The 16,168-nt window shown below is 45.5% G+C and overlaps 1 protein-coding gene and 1 non-coding gene across 3 annotated transcripts in view; both read right to left on the bottom strand.

Annotated features, from left to right (window-relative positions):
* Positions 1-16,168, bottom strand: part of LATS2 (large tumor suppressor kinase 2) — a 112,853-nt gene that overhangs the window by 77,792 nt on the left and 18,893 nt on the right. The gene's annotated exons all lie outside the window — the stretch shown is intronic.
* LOC120365885 (U4 spliceosomal RNA) lies at positions 8,861-9,004 on the bottom strand. Its single transcript, XR_005580719.1, has one exon. It is a non-coding gene; the product is annotated as a U4 spliceosomal RNA (small nuclear RNA).

Here is a 16,168-nt window from a genome sequence, read left to right as displayed (position 1 = left end):
CTCGGCCTCCCAAAGTGCTGGGATTACAGGCTTGAGCCACCGCGCCCGGCCCCTCTCTGAACATATTTTTAATAGCTTTTTAAAAAAACTGCAGTTAAAAAAATAACAAAATTTGTCATTCTGGCCAGGTGCGGTGGCTCGCGCCTGTAATCCCAACAATTTGGGAGGCTGAGGAGGGGGGATCACCTGAGCTCAGGAGTTCAAGACCAGCCTGGCCAACGTGATGAAACCCTACCTCTACTAACAATACAAAAATTAGCAGCATATGGTGGCAGGTGCCTATAATCCCTGCTACTTGGGAGGCAAAGGCAGGAGAATCATTGAACCCAGGAGGCGGAGACTGCGGTGAGCCGAGATCACGCTGTTGCACTCCAGCCTGGGCAACAGGAGTGAAGTTCCGTCTTTAAAAAACCCCACAAAATGCGTCAGTATAATCATTTCATTATAGCTGTTTAAATTTGCTAAAGCCAACATCTGGTTCCTCCTGGTGCTACTGACTGCCTTACTTCCTAAGGGTCTCTTTACCTTTTCTTTCCATGTGCAGTAATGGCAGACAACAACAGAATTGTTGATAATATGTTGCAGCAACACTGCATTCTACTGGGTTATAGGTACTCTGTTTTATAGGTGAGAGCTATGTGCTGCAGATTGACTAGATTCCCATACAAACTGATCTCTGTTCTTATGGCTTACCATCTTTTTTTTTTTTTTTTTTTTTTTGAGACAGAGTCTCACTGTTGCCCAGGCTGGAGAGTAGTGGTGTGATCTCAGCTCACCGCAATCTCCACCTCCCATGTTCAAGCAATTCTCCTGCCTCAGTCTCATGAGTAGCTGGGATTACAGGCATGCACCACCATGCCCAGTTAATTTTTCTACTTTTAGTAGAGATGGGATGTCACCTTGCTGGCCAAGCTGGTCTCAAATTCCTGACCTCAAATGATCCACCCGCCTTGGCCTCTCAGAGTGCTGGGATTACAGGAATGGTGAGTCCCCATGCCCAGCCTCTGCTTCCCACTTTTTAAACCTGGCACCCTGGCAGTGGTCTCCCCTGTGCCTAATAATTTGGTGATCCGACACAGGTATGGGGTGATCTGGGGCTCACCCTTTCTGTGATGTCCTTGCTTCTAGGAATTCCTACCCCCTTCCCTGCTAACTGATAGCTGCTCCATGCTCTGAAACTTCAAGCCCATAAAGGTTCAGCTTTATGCCACACAGCTACATATGGCTAAAGGTATGCAACAAATTCACAGGTCTGGCCCCACAAGCTCCATCTTTCAAGGGTTGATTTCTATCTGGTCTGGCTTTACTTTCTTATGGGGCCCCCTGGGGTCTCGATGACGTAAGAACAGTTTAACTGTTACCAGGGATTTGAGAGAGTTTACAGGTAAGAATCTGGGTCTCTCTCCTGCAATTCTCTCACTGCCTAGATTTCTCCTTTAAATTTCCAGCTGCCTTTCTGGTCTTGAACTTGGGTTTCTAGCATTTTTAGGCAATAAAGCTGAAATTTTTCTTCCTCACCCATCTCAGTTTCTGTAGCTACAGGATTTAGACAAAGCCCTTGGGCTAGAAAGCCACAAGCTCCCAATTTTTATACTTTCTCACCAGTATTTCAAGATTAAACTTGTCCAGTGGCGTCTGTTTTTGGACACATTCTAGTACCCTTAAAAATAAAGTTTTTTAAATCAGTTTTTATAATCATTATATCATATATTAATTCCCTTAACTCCACCACTGAACTCTTGTACCATTAGCAGGAATACTTCCCATAGAGTTTAACTGGTACACTGAGAAAGAGTCTAAACCATCCAGGTGTTGAGAGGAAGGGTATCTGGTCTCAGGCATCTCTGAACCCCCAAAGCCTGGCTAATGCATGACACCCAGTAGGTGTTCAACGAGCACGTGCTGAAAGAATGGCTGAAACATGACAAGTTTACTCCCGGTTCTGCCAGTTACCTACTTACGACGGATCTCAACCTCTAGCATGTCACTTAACCTCTAGGCAAAACTAATGAAACAATTATAGTGTAAGATTCCTGGGGCAATTTCAGTTAGAAAAATCTTACCTGGGAAAAGTGGTAGAGACGTTTTCCAAATTTATGTTCACTGTAGCATTATTCATAATAATAAAAAAAACTGGAAACAATCTCATTCTCCAAAAACAGGAAAACAGTTAAATTCTAGCAGATGATAAACTACCATTATTTCATGTAAAAAAAAATTTTTTTTTGAGACAGAGTTTCACTCTTGTCGCCCAGGCTGGAGTGCAATGGCGCGATCTCGGCTCCCTGCAACCTCTACCTCTCGGGTTCAAGAGATTCTCCTGCCTCCGCCACCCAAGTAGCTGGGATTACAAGTGCCCGCCACCACACCCAGGCTGGTCAGGAATTTCACCATGTTGGTCAGGCTGGTCTTGAATTCCTGACCTCAGGTGATCTGCCTGTCTCGGTCTCCCAAAGTACTGTGATTACAGGCGTAAGCTATTGCACCCAGCTGTAAAATGTTTTAGAATAATGTTCTTAATGATATGAAGAAATTCTCTGTGTAGAAATGTTGAGAGAAAAAAATTCAGCATATAAAATAAGAGCCAGACTTAGATTTTATTCTTAACCTCTCCACGTAGACTTAACTACATTATTTGCCTTGTACAGGTTAATTTATAACAGTTTTTTCATCTGCAAATGGAGAAAATGATACCAGTTTACTGGGAGGCTTAAGTGATGTCCACTTAAAAGAAATTACTCAAAAGTACTCATTTTGGGCCAGGCGCAGTGGCTCATACCTATAATTCCAGCACTTTGGGAGGCTGAGGTGGGCAGATCACAAGGTCAGGAGACCAAGACCATCCTGGCCAACATGGTGAAACCCCATCTCTACTAAAAATACAAAAAATTAGCCAGGCATGGTGGCAGGTGCCTGTAATCCCAGCTACTTCAGGAGGTTGAGGCAGGAGAACCACTTGAACCCGGGAGGCGGAGGTTGCAGTGAGCCAAAATTGAGTCACTGCACTCCATCCAGCCTGCGCAACAGCACAAGAAAAAAAAATTCATTTCACTTTTAGTGAGTAGTCATAAAATGTTAGCCAATGTTAACTATCATATCTAGTTAATATATATATGTTTATTCTGTTGAATGTAATAACAGTATTGTGTTATATTTTTACTTTGCCTTTTTTTAAGCTCTGTGAAAAGAGCTAAGGTTGGGCTAAATCAAGCTTGTCCAATCCACAGCCCATGGGCCACGTGCAGCCCAAGACAGCTTTGAATGCAGCCCAACACAAATTCTTAAACTTCCTTAAAACATGAGATTTACTTTTTTTTAGCTCATCAGCTATCATTAGTATTAGTGGACTTTATATGTGGCCCAAGACAATTCTTCCAATGTGGCCCAGGGAAAAGATTGGAAACCCCTGGGCTAAATAATCCCTAAGACCCTAAGAGACCTACCATGGTTCCCTGGATGGTATTGACACAAACGGAAATTCAGGAAACAAAGAACTCAGAATTCAGAAAAGCGGGCACTGGGATGAATGGCCGGGTAAGGCCACGAGGATGGGTCGTGGAAGTGGGACTCCAAGGGTGGACCACGGCTGGCTAGGGAGTGCACTCCGGGAGGCCACAGCATGAGCAAATCCAGTGCGGGAGAAAAATCTCACAGCCTGGTGGCAGGGGAGGTGCAGAGGGCAGACCCGGTGAGAGGAGGGAGGCTGGGTCGGTACCAGAAATGGTGAAGCTTGGTAAGTGGAGAGCAGATTGGAAGATGATGGCGAGAAGAGTGGTTACAAAGGGACGTGCCATTCAGGAAAAGTTTACCAGGGGAATTAGCAGGTCAGGGAGAAACCAGGTGTAGTAGAGCAGAGTACTAGCAGTAGACACTTAAGAGAAAAAAAAAAAAATAGCAGGCCACTGGAGAAAGTACTCATTAACAGAAAGTCAAAGGGGAGCCTAGGGTCAAAGATAATGTGAGCTAGGAACCTTGTGTTTGTTAGGAACGACTCGTTGAGAAAGAGAAACGGGAGGATGGGGGGGAAGAGAGAGAGAGAACACACCTTCCTGTTGTAGAGGAAACAGTTTGGAAACTCCCAAGGCAGTCCTGAAAGGAGGGGTCTGCTGAGTCCCTGCTGACTTGATTTCCCTTTCTTCCCTTTCTACTGTGACCTCGGACAGAGAGGTAGATGTGCACGGGAAGGACTGGAAACAAACACACCGAGTCCAGCGCAGAGATACCCAGCCACAGAGGGGGGCTTCTCACTGACATTTCCAGCCTAAAACGCCAGAGAAATAGTGGCAACACCAAAGCAGCAGAGTTGAATGAAGCCATTTGTTGTGGAGAAGAAAGAGAAGGTGGCAGAGACACACACAGCATCGCCGAGGGCTCTTCTAAGTGTCTCCAAGGTTGACAGCCGGCACACAGTACAATTTGTTCCACTACACTTGGCCACATTCTTGGGCCTCCTGGATGCCAAATGCCACTAGCTTTACCACAGCTCTCTGCTGACTAAAAGCTTTGATGAGCCAAATGAAGTTGCTTCCAATTTACACTGAATGTGTACTTCTTGGCTGGAGAAATTTGTCCCTGTTAATCATTGACTTTTGTACAAAACAACCTTTATTTCTATTCCATGATTAATAATTCCTCTAATGTCATAATCACCCAAATATATAGCAAAACCACAAGGACACACACATTCCACAAGTTTAAGCAAATCTTCTCCATGTGATTTCTGTGGAACAGGGGCCCAGTCACACCCAGGCTGGCAGGACAACAATCTTATTATTAAGTGAAACACGTCACCGCACCAGGAAGCCCAGCTCTCCAGCAACTTCACAAGTTTCGGAGCACTAATGACACACGGCATTGTGGTCAGACTGCCGCCTCTGCACACCAACCACAGGCCAGGTACCTTACCTTTTTTCTGGTCAGAGGGACAACTCATAAGGTTGGAGCAACTGTCACCCCAAGTGTGCGGATGAGGAACCTGGAGCCTCAGAAGGCGTGTGGTATGCCCTGGTGACACAGCCAAGGAGACATATAGCTATCCTATGGCTTTCCAACCAAAGTCCAACTTGCCCCCTTCTTCTTTACCAACAGAGCCCAATCGTATTTGGGGTGGCCATGCGCCCAGCTGAAGTACACATTTCCAAGGCTGCTTAAACCCCTGTGACCAAGTGACTGGGACCTGGCTGGGAGGCGGGGGGGGAAGCTCCCTGACAAAGAGCCAGAGCCAGCATCCTTCCCTGGCTCAGACCGGAACACTGACTGCAGAGGTGCTGTCTGGTCAGGCCAAGACAGAGTCACTTGCTAAGGGTGGCAGAGAGAGAGAGAGAGAAGGTACCTGTTCCTGAGGACACTGAGGACTGCTGTACCATCACAGCCTGTTCATCTCCAGCATCCTTATTCTACCTCTGGGGCTTAGGCCTCTACGGTGGGGTCGGCTACCAGCAGCTTGATTTAGTGCTTCTGTCTGCTTCTGACACCTGGGGCCGCTGCCGAGCGCTCAGGGCCTGCACAGCTAGGCTTGTTGCTGGGGGGGGGCACAGAGCGGAGAAGAATTTCCTGCCGTTTCCCACAATACAGGAAAGGCATCGAGAACTCTTAGGAAAAAAAAAAGGCCTCCACTAATAAGTCAATTATAAAAGATTAAAAATTGTAAAGATAAAACTGAAAAAAAAAAATCTCCCTTCTAAATACACTATTTAAAAAGTATCTAAATCTAAGATGGCGCCAAGCACAGTGGCTCACAGCTGTGATTCCAACACTTTGGAAGGCCAAGGCGGAAGGATCACTTGAGGCCAGGAGTTTGAGACTAGCCCATGAAACACAGCAAGACTCCATCTCCATTGACAACAAGAAATCTAAAACGAGTAACACCTAACAGATATTTAAAAATGCATGATAAATGTGGCTTTAATTCAAGAGCTATGAATTTCTGGCAAGTAAATTTTAAGTCCAAAATAAGGAGAAGCTATGATAATGGTACTATGATAATGGATGTGGCACTTTTTTTGCTAACTTTGAATTTCATAGTGACCCTATTAAAAATAGCTCTAAAAGAGAGCACTGTTAAATGCCATAAAACATTCAGTTTCCTTGTTGGTTTTTCCCCTTCTATTTACATCCACAAACGGTTTGGCACTGACAGCAACAGTTTAAATGAAGCCCCCACACAGAATGCCAAAACTCGGAGCCCTTCTCCCAGGGCCCCATCCATCAAGCCAGGCAAAACTGGGGTTCCAGGTAACAAAGATCATCAATCTTGACTGTACTTGAGTTCCCACCTAGGTCTCTACAACCACCTAACAGCAAATAATCTCAGTGGTAAACTGCTTGGTGTGACACAACAGGCATTAAGTGAACAACATTTATGATCTCCACTATTTTTCACATAAAAAGTGCTAATATCTGTACTGTACACTGGGATAGAAGTGAAGACTGCTCACTGCAGAGGGACCCAGCTCCCAAAGGGGTGCAGGGGCTGACGCCACAGCACATAAGCAGCCAGTGATTCCTAGACCCCACCTAGGGCCTGTTTCACTGACAAAGGTAAGTTACTCAGGGAGTAAAGGTATTTCCTCAAAAGCCCCCTCCCCCTTTTTGGGGGGACAGTGTCTTGCTCTGTTGCCCAGGCTGGACTGCAGTGGCTCAATCTTGGCTCACTGCAACCTCTGCTTCCTAGGTTCAAGTGAGTCACGTGCCTCAGCCCCCTGAGTAACTGGGACTACAGGTGTGTGCCACCACACCTGGCTAATTTTTGTATTCTTAGTAGAGACGGATTTCTACTAAGAATAGATGTATTTAGTAGAGACACGGTTTTATCATGTTGGCCAGGCTGGTCTTGAACACCCAACTTCAAATGATCCACCCCCTCTCAGCCTGCCAAAGTGCTGGGATTACAGGTGTGAGCCACTGCGCCCGGCTTAATTTTTTTATTTTTAGTAGAGATGGGGTTTTGCCATGTTGACCAGGCTGGTATCAAACTCCCGGCCTCACAAGATCCACCTGCCTCGACCGCCCAAAGTACTGGGATTACAGGCATGAGCCACCGTGCCTGGCCAAAAGCCCATTATAACAGGAAAGTGGATCCAGTGTCAGGCACTTAATAAGAGCCTCTCCACTCACCACCAAAATGAGAGCTTTCTAGTACTTAAAACTGGAGAACCATTACCACTTTCTATTATCACACACATCCATTGCTGCAGTTAAGAATACAAAGCCCAAGGCCGGGCGCGGTGGCTCAAGCCTGTAATCCCAGCACTTTGGGAGGCCGAGGCGGGTGGATCACGAGGTCGAGAGATCGAGACCATCCTGGTCAACATGGTGAAACCCCGTCTCTACTAAAAATACAAAAAATTAGCTGGGCATGGTGGCGCGTGCCTATAATCCCAGCTACTCAGGAGGTTGAGGCAGGAGAATTGCCTGAACCCAGGAGGCGGAGGTTGCGGTGAGCCGAGATCACGCCATTGCACTCCAGCCTGGGTAACAAGAGTGAAACTCCGTCTCAAAAAAAAAAAAAAAAAAAAAAGAATACAAAGCCCAGCTGGGTGTGGTGGTTCACACCTATATAATCTTAGCACTTTCAGAATCTGAGGTGGGTGGATCACGAGGTCAGGAATTCAAGACGAGCCCGGCCAAGATGGTGAACCCCCGTCCTGCTAAAAATACAAGAATTAGCCAGGTGTGGTGGTGGACACCTGTAATCCCAGCTAGTCGGGAGGCTGAGGCAGAGAACTGCTTGAACCTGGGAGGCGGAAGCTGCAGCGAGCTGAGATCACACCACTGCACTCCAGCCTGGGTGACAGAGCGAGAGTCCATCTCAAAAAAAAAAAAAAGAAAAAAAATACAAAGCCAACTATCACACTGACCGTTGCTTGCTTCTAGTTTTTAGTAGTAGGAGTGATAATATTCATTGTTGGCAGGGTTGGAAGTATAAATTCAACTGAATGATTTTTTAAAACCCACTTGGCAATACAAATAAAAACTGTAAAAATGTTCTCTCATTTACCCTAGTAATTCCATTCCTAAAATGTGTTCTAAGGAAATCAGTGATATCCATAAGGATGTATGTAGAAGAATTATTCATGACCAGCTCTTTACAATAAATTATGGGACATCTATTTGAAGAATGGAATACAATGCAGATGTTAAAAATCGTATTTTAGGACCAAATGTGGTGGCTTAAGCCCGTAATCCTCTCAGTACTTTGGGAGGCTGAGATGGGTGAATCACCTGAGTTCAGAAGTTCAAGACCAGCCTGGCCAACATGGTGAAACCCATCTCTACAAAAATACGAAAATCAGCCAGGCAGGAGTATGGGTGCCTGTAATCCCAGCTACTCAGGAAGCTGAGCGGGGAGAATCGCTTGAAACCAGGAAGCGGAGATTGCAGTGAGCCAGATTGTGCCATTGCACTCCAAGCCTGGCTGACAGAAAGAGACCCTGTTTCAAAAAACAAAATGAAACAAAACCAATCAGACTGAGGAAGGTACTGTGTAGGGAAGACCAGAAAAAGAAGACCGGGAGGGCCACCTGAAGAGCCACCAAGCTCCCAGGAGCAAAGGTGAAACTTGTATCAGGGGCAGGAGAGACTTCTGAGAACTGACTGGGCTGACCTGATGGACCAGAGGATCTCAACACTGTCACGTGGATGTGTGCGTGTGGTATATACATTATATTGTTTAATATAGAATTCTTTTTTTGAATTAAAAAAAAAATAGGGTCTTGCTAGGTTGCCCAGGTTGGCCTTGAACTTCTAAGTTCAGCGATCCTCTTGCCTCAGCCTACCAGAGTGTTGAGATTACAGATGTCAGTCACTGTACCCCACGTATTAGATCACTCTTTTTTTTTTTTTTTTTTTTTCTGTTCAGTCTCTGTAGAGACTGTCAAAAATTGCCAGTGCTGACTACATTTCAATTTGTCATGGCAGGGTACTGGGAAAGTTTCCAATTAGCAACAATCACACACACCTTGGATAAACCTCATCGGCTATGATACTGCCCCTGTGCAAAGCATTATTTATTTTTGTAACTAGAAAAAAGTTGTCCAGTTTTACACCAACATGCTAAGAGCAGTCTTACCTGGACGGATAGAATGGTGGAGGATCTTCATTTTCTTTTTATATTTTTCTTCTTTTTCCAAACGTACACAGTGAACACCCACATTGCTTTAATAAATAGGGGCATGGCCAGGCCCAGGCTTATGCCTGTTAATTCCAACACTTTGAGAAATCAAGGCGGGAGGATCACCTGAGGTTACGAGTTTGAGACCAGCCTGGCCAACCCAGTTTCTACAAAATATACAAAAATTAGCTGGGCACGGTGGCAGGTACCTGTAGTCCCAGCTACTCAGGAGGCTGAAGCAGGGTGAACTGTTTGTACTTGGGAGGTGGAGGTTACAACGAGCCGAGATCATCGCGTAGGCACAGAGTGAGACTCTTGTCTCAAGAAAAAAAAAAAAACAAAAAAACAACAACTAGGGGCAAGACTTACGTGAGGAGGTGGAGAGCTGTGACACAGCGGGGTATGATTTGCTTGTGTGTTATAAAAGCAAGTTAAAATCCTACATGAGAAAGGTATGTGTTGTGCCTTTAGACAGAGCCAAATTTAATTTGAAAGCCACTAAGGAAAAAAAAGAAAGGGAAAAGGCAAGGAACCGCTGCGCCCAAAAGCCATTGTCCTACAATCTCCTGCTACACCGCCGGCATTCCTAAACTTAAGTGTTTCTTTCTTCCTTCTCTTACTAGTATTTCAGCACGAGCGTTCAGTAACACCAAACAGTGGTTCCCTTTCAAGAGGAAGGGAGAAAGAGGAAATGTCCATGTTACCTAAATTCCTTTTATCTTTTTCATGAGTAAAATATCTTTATTACAGGGAAGCAATCCTGTGGCAGGATCTTGTCACCAAGACAAAGGGCTGGGAGATTAGTGTTACCGTTTCTCTAGAGCTTTCTTGGTGATGCATATTACTAAAGAAACATCCCGAGGAGATACGCATTTCTGGTTAGCATCTTTTCCAGTGTCCCGCAACTGAGGGGAGGGTTTTGCCTGGACTGGTACACAGAATCTTCACTGGGCAGCAAGCACTGAGTGAGCGCAGGCTCTGCAGCATGGGAGGCCTTGTGGGTACAGGGGGATAAACTCCCAAGATCCCGGCCTCCAGAAACACCACCTAAGACAGGGAAAGCAAGACTGGAGCGTCCGTCACAATCTGCCAACACAACGTACATCACGTGGAGCGTCCTTGGGGTTAGAAATAAATTTCTGAGGCCGGGCGTGGTGGCTCACACCTGTAATCCCAGCACTTTGGGAGGCTGAGGGGGGTGGATCCCCTGAGGTCAGGAGTTTGAGACTAGCCTGACCAACATAGTAAATCCCCATTTCTACTGAAAATACAAAATTAGCTGGGCACAGTATCGCATGCCTGTAATCCCAGCTACTTAGGAGGCTGAAGCAGGGGAATCACTTGAACCCGGGAGGCAGAGGTTGCAGTGAGCTGAGATTGCGCCATTGTACTCCAGCCTGGGCAAGAAGAGCAAAACTCGAACTCAAAAAAAAAAAAAAAAAAAAAAGAAAGAAAGAAATGTCTGGTGTCCCACGCCAGTAATCCCAGCACTCTGGGAGGCTGAGGCAGACAGACAGACAGCTTCAGCCTTTGAGATCACCCTGGGCAACATGGTGAAAACCCATCTCTACAAAAAATAGAAAAATTAGCCAGGCATGGTGATGTGTGCCCGTGGTCTCAGTTACATGGGAGGTCGAGGCGGGAAAACGGCATGACCCAGGAGGTCAATGCTAACAGTAAGCCGAGATCTGCCACTGCACTCCAGCCTGAGCAACAGACCTTGTCTCAAAAAAAAAAAAAAAAAAAAAAATTTGAATAGGAACAGCTCATATCCAGATGGAAGTACCAGGAAGAGCCTGTGTAAAAAGAAATCTGAGTAGAATCAGCAGATACTAGAATCCAGACAGGAGGGGATACTTACAGCCAATAAAATGGTATGTCAGAGAGCCCCAAAGCAAGCAAGCAGGAAAGGCTGTCTGGGCGGCTGAGACACTGCAGAGAGCTCCTCTGCAGAGGGGGGCATGTGCGGAGAGTGAGACCAGGGTCTGGGAGACCCCAGCAGCTGCAGCAGAGTGGAGGCAGGAGTCAGGCTGGCCAGCTGCCAGGGATGTTGAGGGGTGGCTGAGTGTGGATGCCCAGGGAGCAGAGGAGGGGAGAGGAATCCTGATAAACCCCATGCCCCACAGACATGAGGGCAAAGAGAGGACATCAAAGAGAAGCAACCCCTATGAGGATGGAAATGAGAAAAGAATTCCTATCTGAGGAATCCGAGTTCTTTTGAATTATTAGTCCCAGAGAGACATTTAACTGAGAGAATAATCATCTTGTGGCATGTATTCACCTCCTCAAACTGCCTGCTGTTGCCACAAGTAGCTATAAACTAACCTAATAATGCCACGCTGGACAGTAGAAGCCACACCCTACAGCTCGACAGTGTACAACCAATCTCTTATCAATGTTCTTTGTGTGGACCAGTGAGGATTCCTCACAACCAACTGGTACCAGCCTACTCCCTGCCCCCTTTATTTATATTTATTTGTTTGCTTTTTTGAGATGAGATCTTGCTGTGTCACCCAGGCTGGAGTAAAAATCCACCTGTCACTGCTGCTCATCAGACTGTGTGTCCAGGGTAACTCACCTGAATCTACGCTCCTTGGCTGCAGTCCTTACGCTTGGCCCAAATAAACTCTCTACTTACATTAATGTTGCCTCAGCCGCTTCCTTTTAGGCTGAAATATCCATGAAACTTAAAAAGGCAGCAGCAGCTAACCAGCGATAAGCCAGCAACACATACACTGGACATCAAAGGTGGAGCCCGAAATGGCCACTCTAGGGGAGTGCTGAACTCCTTCCTCAGACCTGTCACCCGTTCCGGATGTGTGAACAGCACATCTGGCAAGGGCCCTGCACGCAGGTCAGGAAGGGCTCTGGTGGGCAGGGGAGAGCTTGAGTCACCCTCCCGACACGTCTCCGTGCCCCCCGCCAGCTTCCTCTGAAACACTGGGCCAACTAGAACCCACTTCCCACTGCCGTACTTTTCTGAGGAGATGACACATGGCAAACACTTAGGACAGTGTCACATGCAGGGCCTCTGCCAATGCCAGTCCTCATTCACGTGAGACCCACAGAGGGTCTCACCCCTTTGCAGTGCTATCTAGGTTGGTAAAGGGCCTGGGTATGACAGTATTTGTATAGTGAGTGGAGAAGGCTTAGTTTTTCTGCACTTTTTGGCTTGAGAATGTAAAGAATTCACTCCCTTTTCTTTTTACTTTTTTTTTGAGACAGAGTTTCGCTCTTGTCACCCAGGCTGGTGTGCAGTGGTGTAACCTCAGCTCATTGCAATCTCCGCCCCTCGAAGGTTCAAGCGACTTTCCTGCCACAGCCTCCCGAGTTAACAAGGATTACAGGCGCCTGCCACCATAATCAGCTAATTTTTGTATTTTTGGTAGAGATGGGGTTTCACCATGTTGGCCAGGCTGGTCTTAAACTCCTGACCCTAGGTAATCTGCCCTAAGTGCTGGGATTACAGGCGTGAGCCACTGAGCCTGGTCTCTCCTTTCTTATTAAGCAGATTGCTCCTGATTCACTGAGCAGCTGGCATGGCCACTGTCCTCAGGCAGCCTGCATCTGAGGGCACACCCCGATCACTGACTGCCTTCTTTAGGCCTTTCCTTATTGGGTCTAATAAAATCAGTTTGTCAGTGTGGTCAAGTTTCTTCCCTACCCTCATTCCACTAAAGATTTAAATCACTTAAACATAATAAACTTGAGGGGTGGGGGGAGGAGAACTGGATTAATCAGGATTAGGAAAATTAGAGCTCACACAAAATTCAGGACCAGGAAAATGTATCGATGCTGAGCCACAGACTGGGCACCGCTCAGCAGATCAGAGGGAGGGTGGACAGGCAGGATACAGGTCATCCACAGAGAAAAATCACATGCCAGTTTTTCAAGGAAAACAGAACCCTTTCCTAGTAGTCGAATCCGAAGAAAGTTCTCACGTGAGTCTTCCTAGAGGGGACACCACGTGATAAAGTGCTCTGCTATTCTAAGGGGTCCGGGGACCAAGGGCCTCTCCTGGGAGATACTGAACGAGAACCTCACTCTCACAGGACCCACCGGCACCATCCTGAGTGCTATAATTAAGAGCAGTGAGTGCAGTGAGCCGATGACACCCACACACACACACCCCATGCAGCTCCTCCCCCTGCAACCCACTGCAACCAGAGGGAGAAAACAAGTCCCAGGTTTCCATAGAACAGAAATGTTTTGCATACTTAAATGCAAATTTAACTGATCATTTATGCCAATAACTATCCAATGCTCAAAATATGATACTCATAACCAAAAAAACTTACCTTTCTAATTCCCTTAATCTGTATTTAAAGAGCAGCTCCTTCCATAAGAAATAATAATCTAGTGGCCTAGATTTTTTTCCTACAGGAATTTCATAAGTCTTTTATGTGCAAAAGATTCATAAACACATCATTTGACATATACATGATATCCTTACACAGAAAATACCCTGCAGCCTTTTACTTTTTCCAGAAATTTCCATTTTGAAGTATTTTAATAAAAAATATACCCATATATGCTAGTTACAAGGGTGGGCTTAATATGTGAAAATTCACAAAGCTGTGTGCTTAGAAATTATGCACTTTTAAAGTAAATTTTACTTTAATAAAAAGTTAAGGCTGGGTGTGGTGCCTCACACTTGTAATCCCAGCACTTTGGGAGGTTAAGGCTGGCAGGTTGCTCCAGTCTGGAAGTTCTAGACCAGCCTAGGTAACATGGCAAGACACTATCTCTAGAAAAAATTTTGAAAATTGGCCAGATGTGGTGGCATGCCTGTAGTCTCAGCTACTTGGGAGGCTGAGGTGGGAGGATTGCTTGAGCCTGGGAGGTCAAGGCTGCAGTGAGCAGTGACCTCACCACTACATTCCAGCTTGTGCAACAGAGCAAAACCCTTTTAAATAGACAAAACAGGAGAGAATGGGTAGCGGGGAGGGAGAGAGAAGCTGCAACAATAAGAAATCTTGGCCGGATGTGGTAGCGCATGCCTGTAATCTCAGCGCCTTGGGAAGCCGAAGCAGGCAGATCACTTAAAGCCAGCAGTTTGAGATCAGCCTGGCCAACATGGTGAAACCCTGTGTCTGCTAAAAATACAAAAATTAGCCAGGCGTGGTGTCGCGTGCCTGCAATCCCAGCTATGTGGGAGGCTGAGGCAGGAGAATCACTTGAGCCCAGAAGACAAAGGTTGCAGTGAGCCAAGATCACACCACTGCACTCCAGCCTGAGTGACAGAGCAAGACTCCTTCTCAAAAAAAAAAAAAAAAAAAAAAACCTATTTATCTATTATACTGAATTCAAATCATCTTTTTAATAAACAGATGCATACAACTCTAGAGGTACTGTTGATCTTTTTCTCTTATATTATCTGGGTTCACATAATGACTTTCCTACCTGAATTTTCTAAAAGCAAATGCATTTTTTATCCAGACCAAGAAAAGTGTGAGTTGGAGGGCAGAGGTGGAGGCACAGCTGTTTTAAGTTATAAAGTAACACCATACACCAAACTGACTGAATTATTTCAAGAGCATTAAATATGGTAAATGGAGGCCTTTCTGCAAGCAATTAACATAAATTAAACGTTGATGGGAACTTCATTGTGTCATGATCCTTACTTTTACTGTATTTGTGTTTCTGTATTAGAAACAGCAATGGCTTTATTACTTCTTGCACTGTAATTACCACTAATGAATTTTACCCTAATAAGATCCTATCTTTATTTCAGATTATTTGCTTGATTTGTTTCTTTTTCTCACAGCTGAAATACAACTGCAAAGAACACAGGGGCTCAACTTGCCTCCTTTGTCTACACGTGATTTACAGGAGAAGGTTTTCAGCTCTGCTGTTGGCCTCAAAGTTTCTCTGCAATCTTACTCCAGATTTCCCCAGCACTGCTCCTTCCCTACTTTCAAAACCACTGGGTTCTGTATGTCAAAGGATACTGCTTGGCAGCATATTTAACTTCATGCTTTTGCAATAAGAATGGTTGTACCTCTGCTGTCAACTTCACTTCTGAAACACGCTCCCCCACATTACTCAAGACCCTGTGCTTTATCAAAGCAGCTGGACATAACAATGCTCTCTATAGACAATCCCAGTATAGCCCAAAGTATCAAGGAAGCCCCCCCAAAAAAATAGCAGGATTCATTTCACAAACATCTCCTCTGAGAAATGTAAATTCTCTATTTAAGGTCTACGGTAATAAACTACAAAAGGATTGAGATTCTTTCTGGAAATAATAGGCAACAGCGTTAGCCTTTTTCTATGACTGTACTGCCAGGAGTATGTGTAATTAGATTATTTCTAAGAAAGCAGAAGTGCTCGGGCCACTCTGATGTGCTGTGAGCATGAAATCTTACTACTTTTCCAAGGCAGCAAAAATACTTAGCTTATTTCCACTTCATGCAGCTGTGATCTTTAAGATGACAGATTGTAATAAGGCACTGGTTTTCATGAATCACTTCATAATGCAATTACGTTTTTACTAGTCACATTTCACTAATTACATTTTTACCTGGTTGGACACTAGTTCCATTTTATATGGTCCTATCCCTCAACTTGAATTTTATTCAGGTATATGAATTGCTGAGAGATCATAAACGCATGGATGGCTATGAGGGGTGGGTGGGTGGGTGGGTGGGTGTGTGTGTGTGTGTGTGTGTGTGTGTGTGTGTTTTAGAGACAGGGTCTCGATCTGTTAATCAGGCTTGGAGTGCAGTGGCTATCATAGCTCACTGCAGCCTCAAACTCCTAGGCTCAAGAGATCCCTCTTGCCTCAGCCTCCCAAGTAGTTGAGACTACAGGTGCACACCACCACGTCCAGCTTTTTATTTTTTGTAGAGTCAGGGAGTCTCGCTATGTTGCCCAGGTTGGTCTCAAACTCCTGGCCTCAAGTGATTTTCTTGCCTGGCCTCCCAAAGTGCTGGGATTACAGGCATGAGCCACCACACTCATCGCTGTAAGCTGTGTATTGATGTGTAACCGGTGCCACCTCCACTAAGTATCCTTTAATCCTAAACAACCGAGAAGTGAGAGTGTGTTGCCACC

This window comes from Saimiri boliviensis, chromosome 16 (genome assembly GCF_048565385.1).
Source record: "Saimiri boliviensis isolate mSaiBol1 chromosome 16, mSaiBol1.pri, whole genome shotgun sequence".
NCBI classification, from domain to species: Eukaryota; Metazoa; Chordata; class Mammalia; order Primates; family Cebidae; genus Saimiri; species Saimiri boliviensis.
This window is presented reverse-complemented; position numbering and strand designations above follow the sequence as displayed.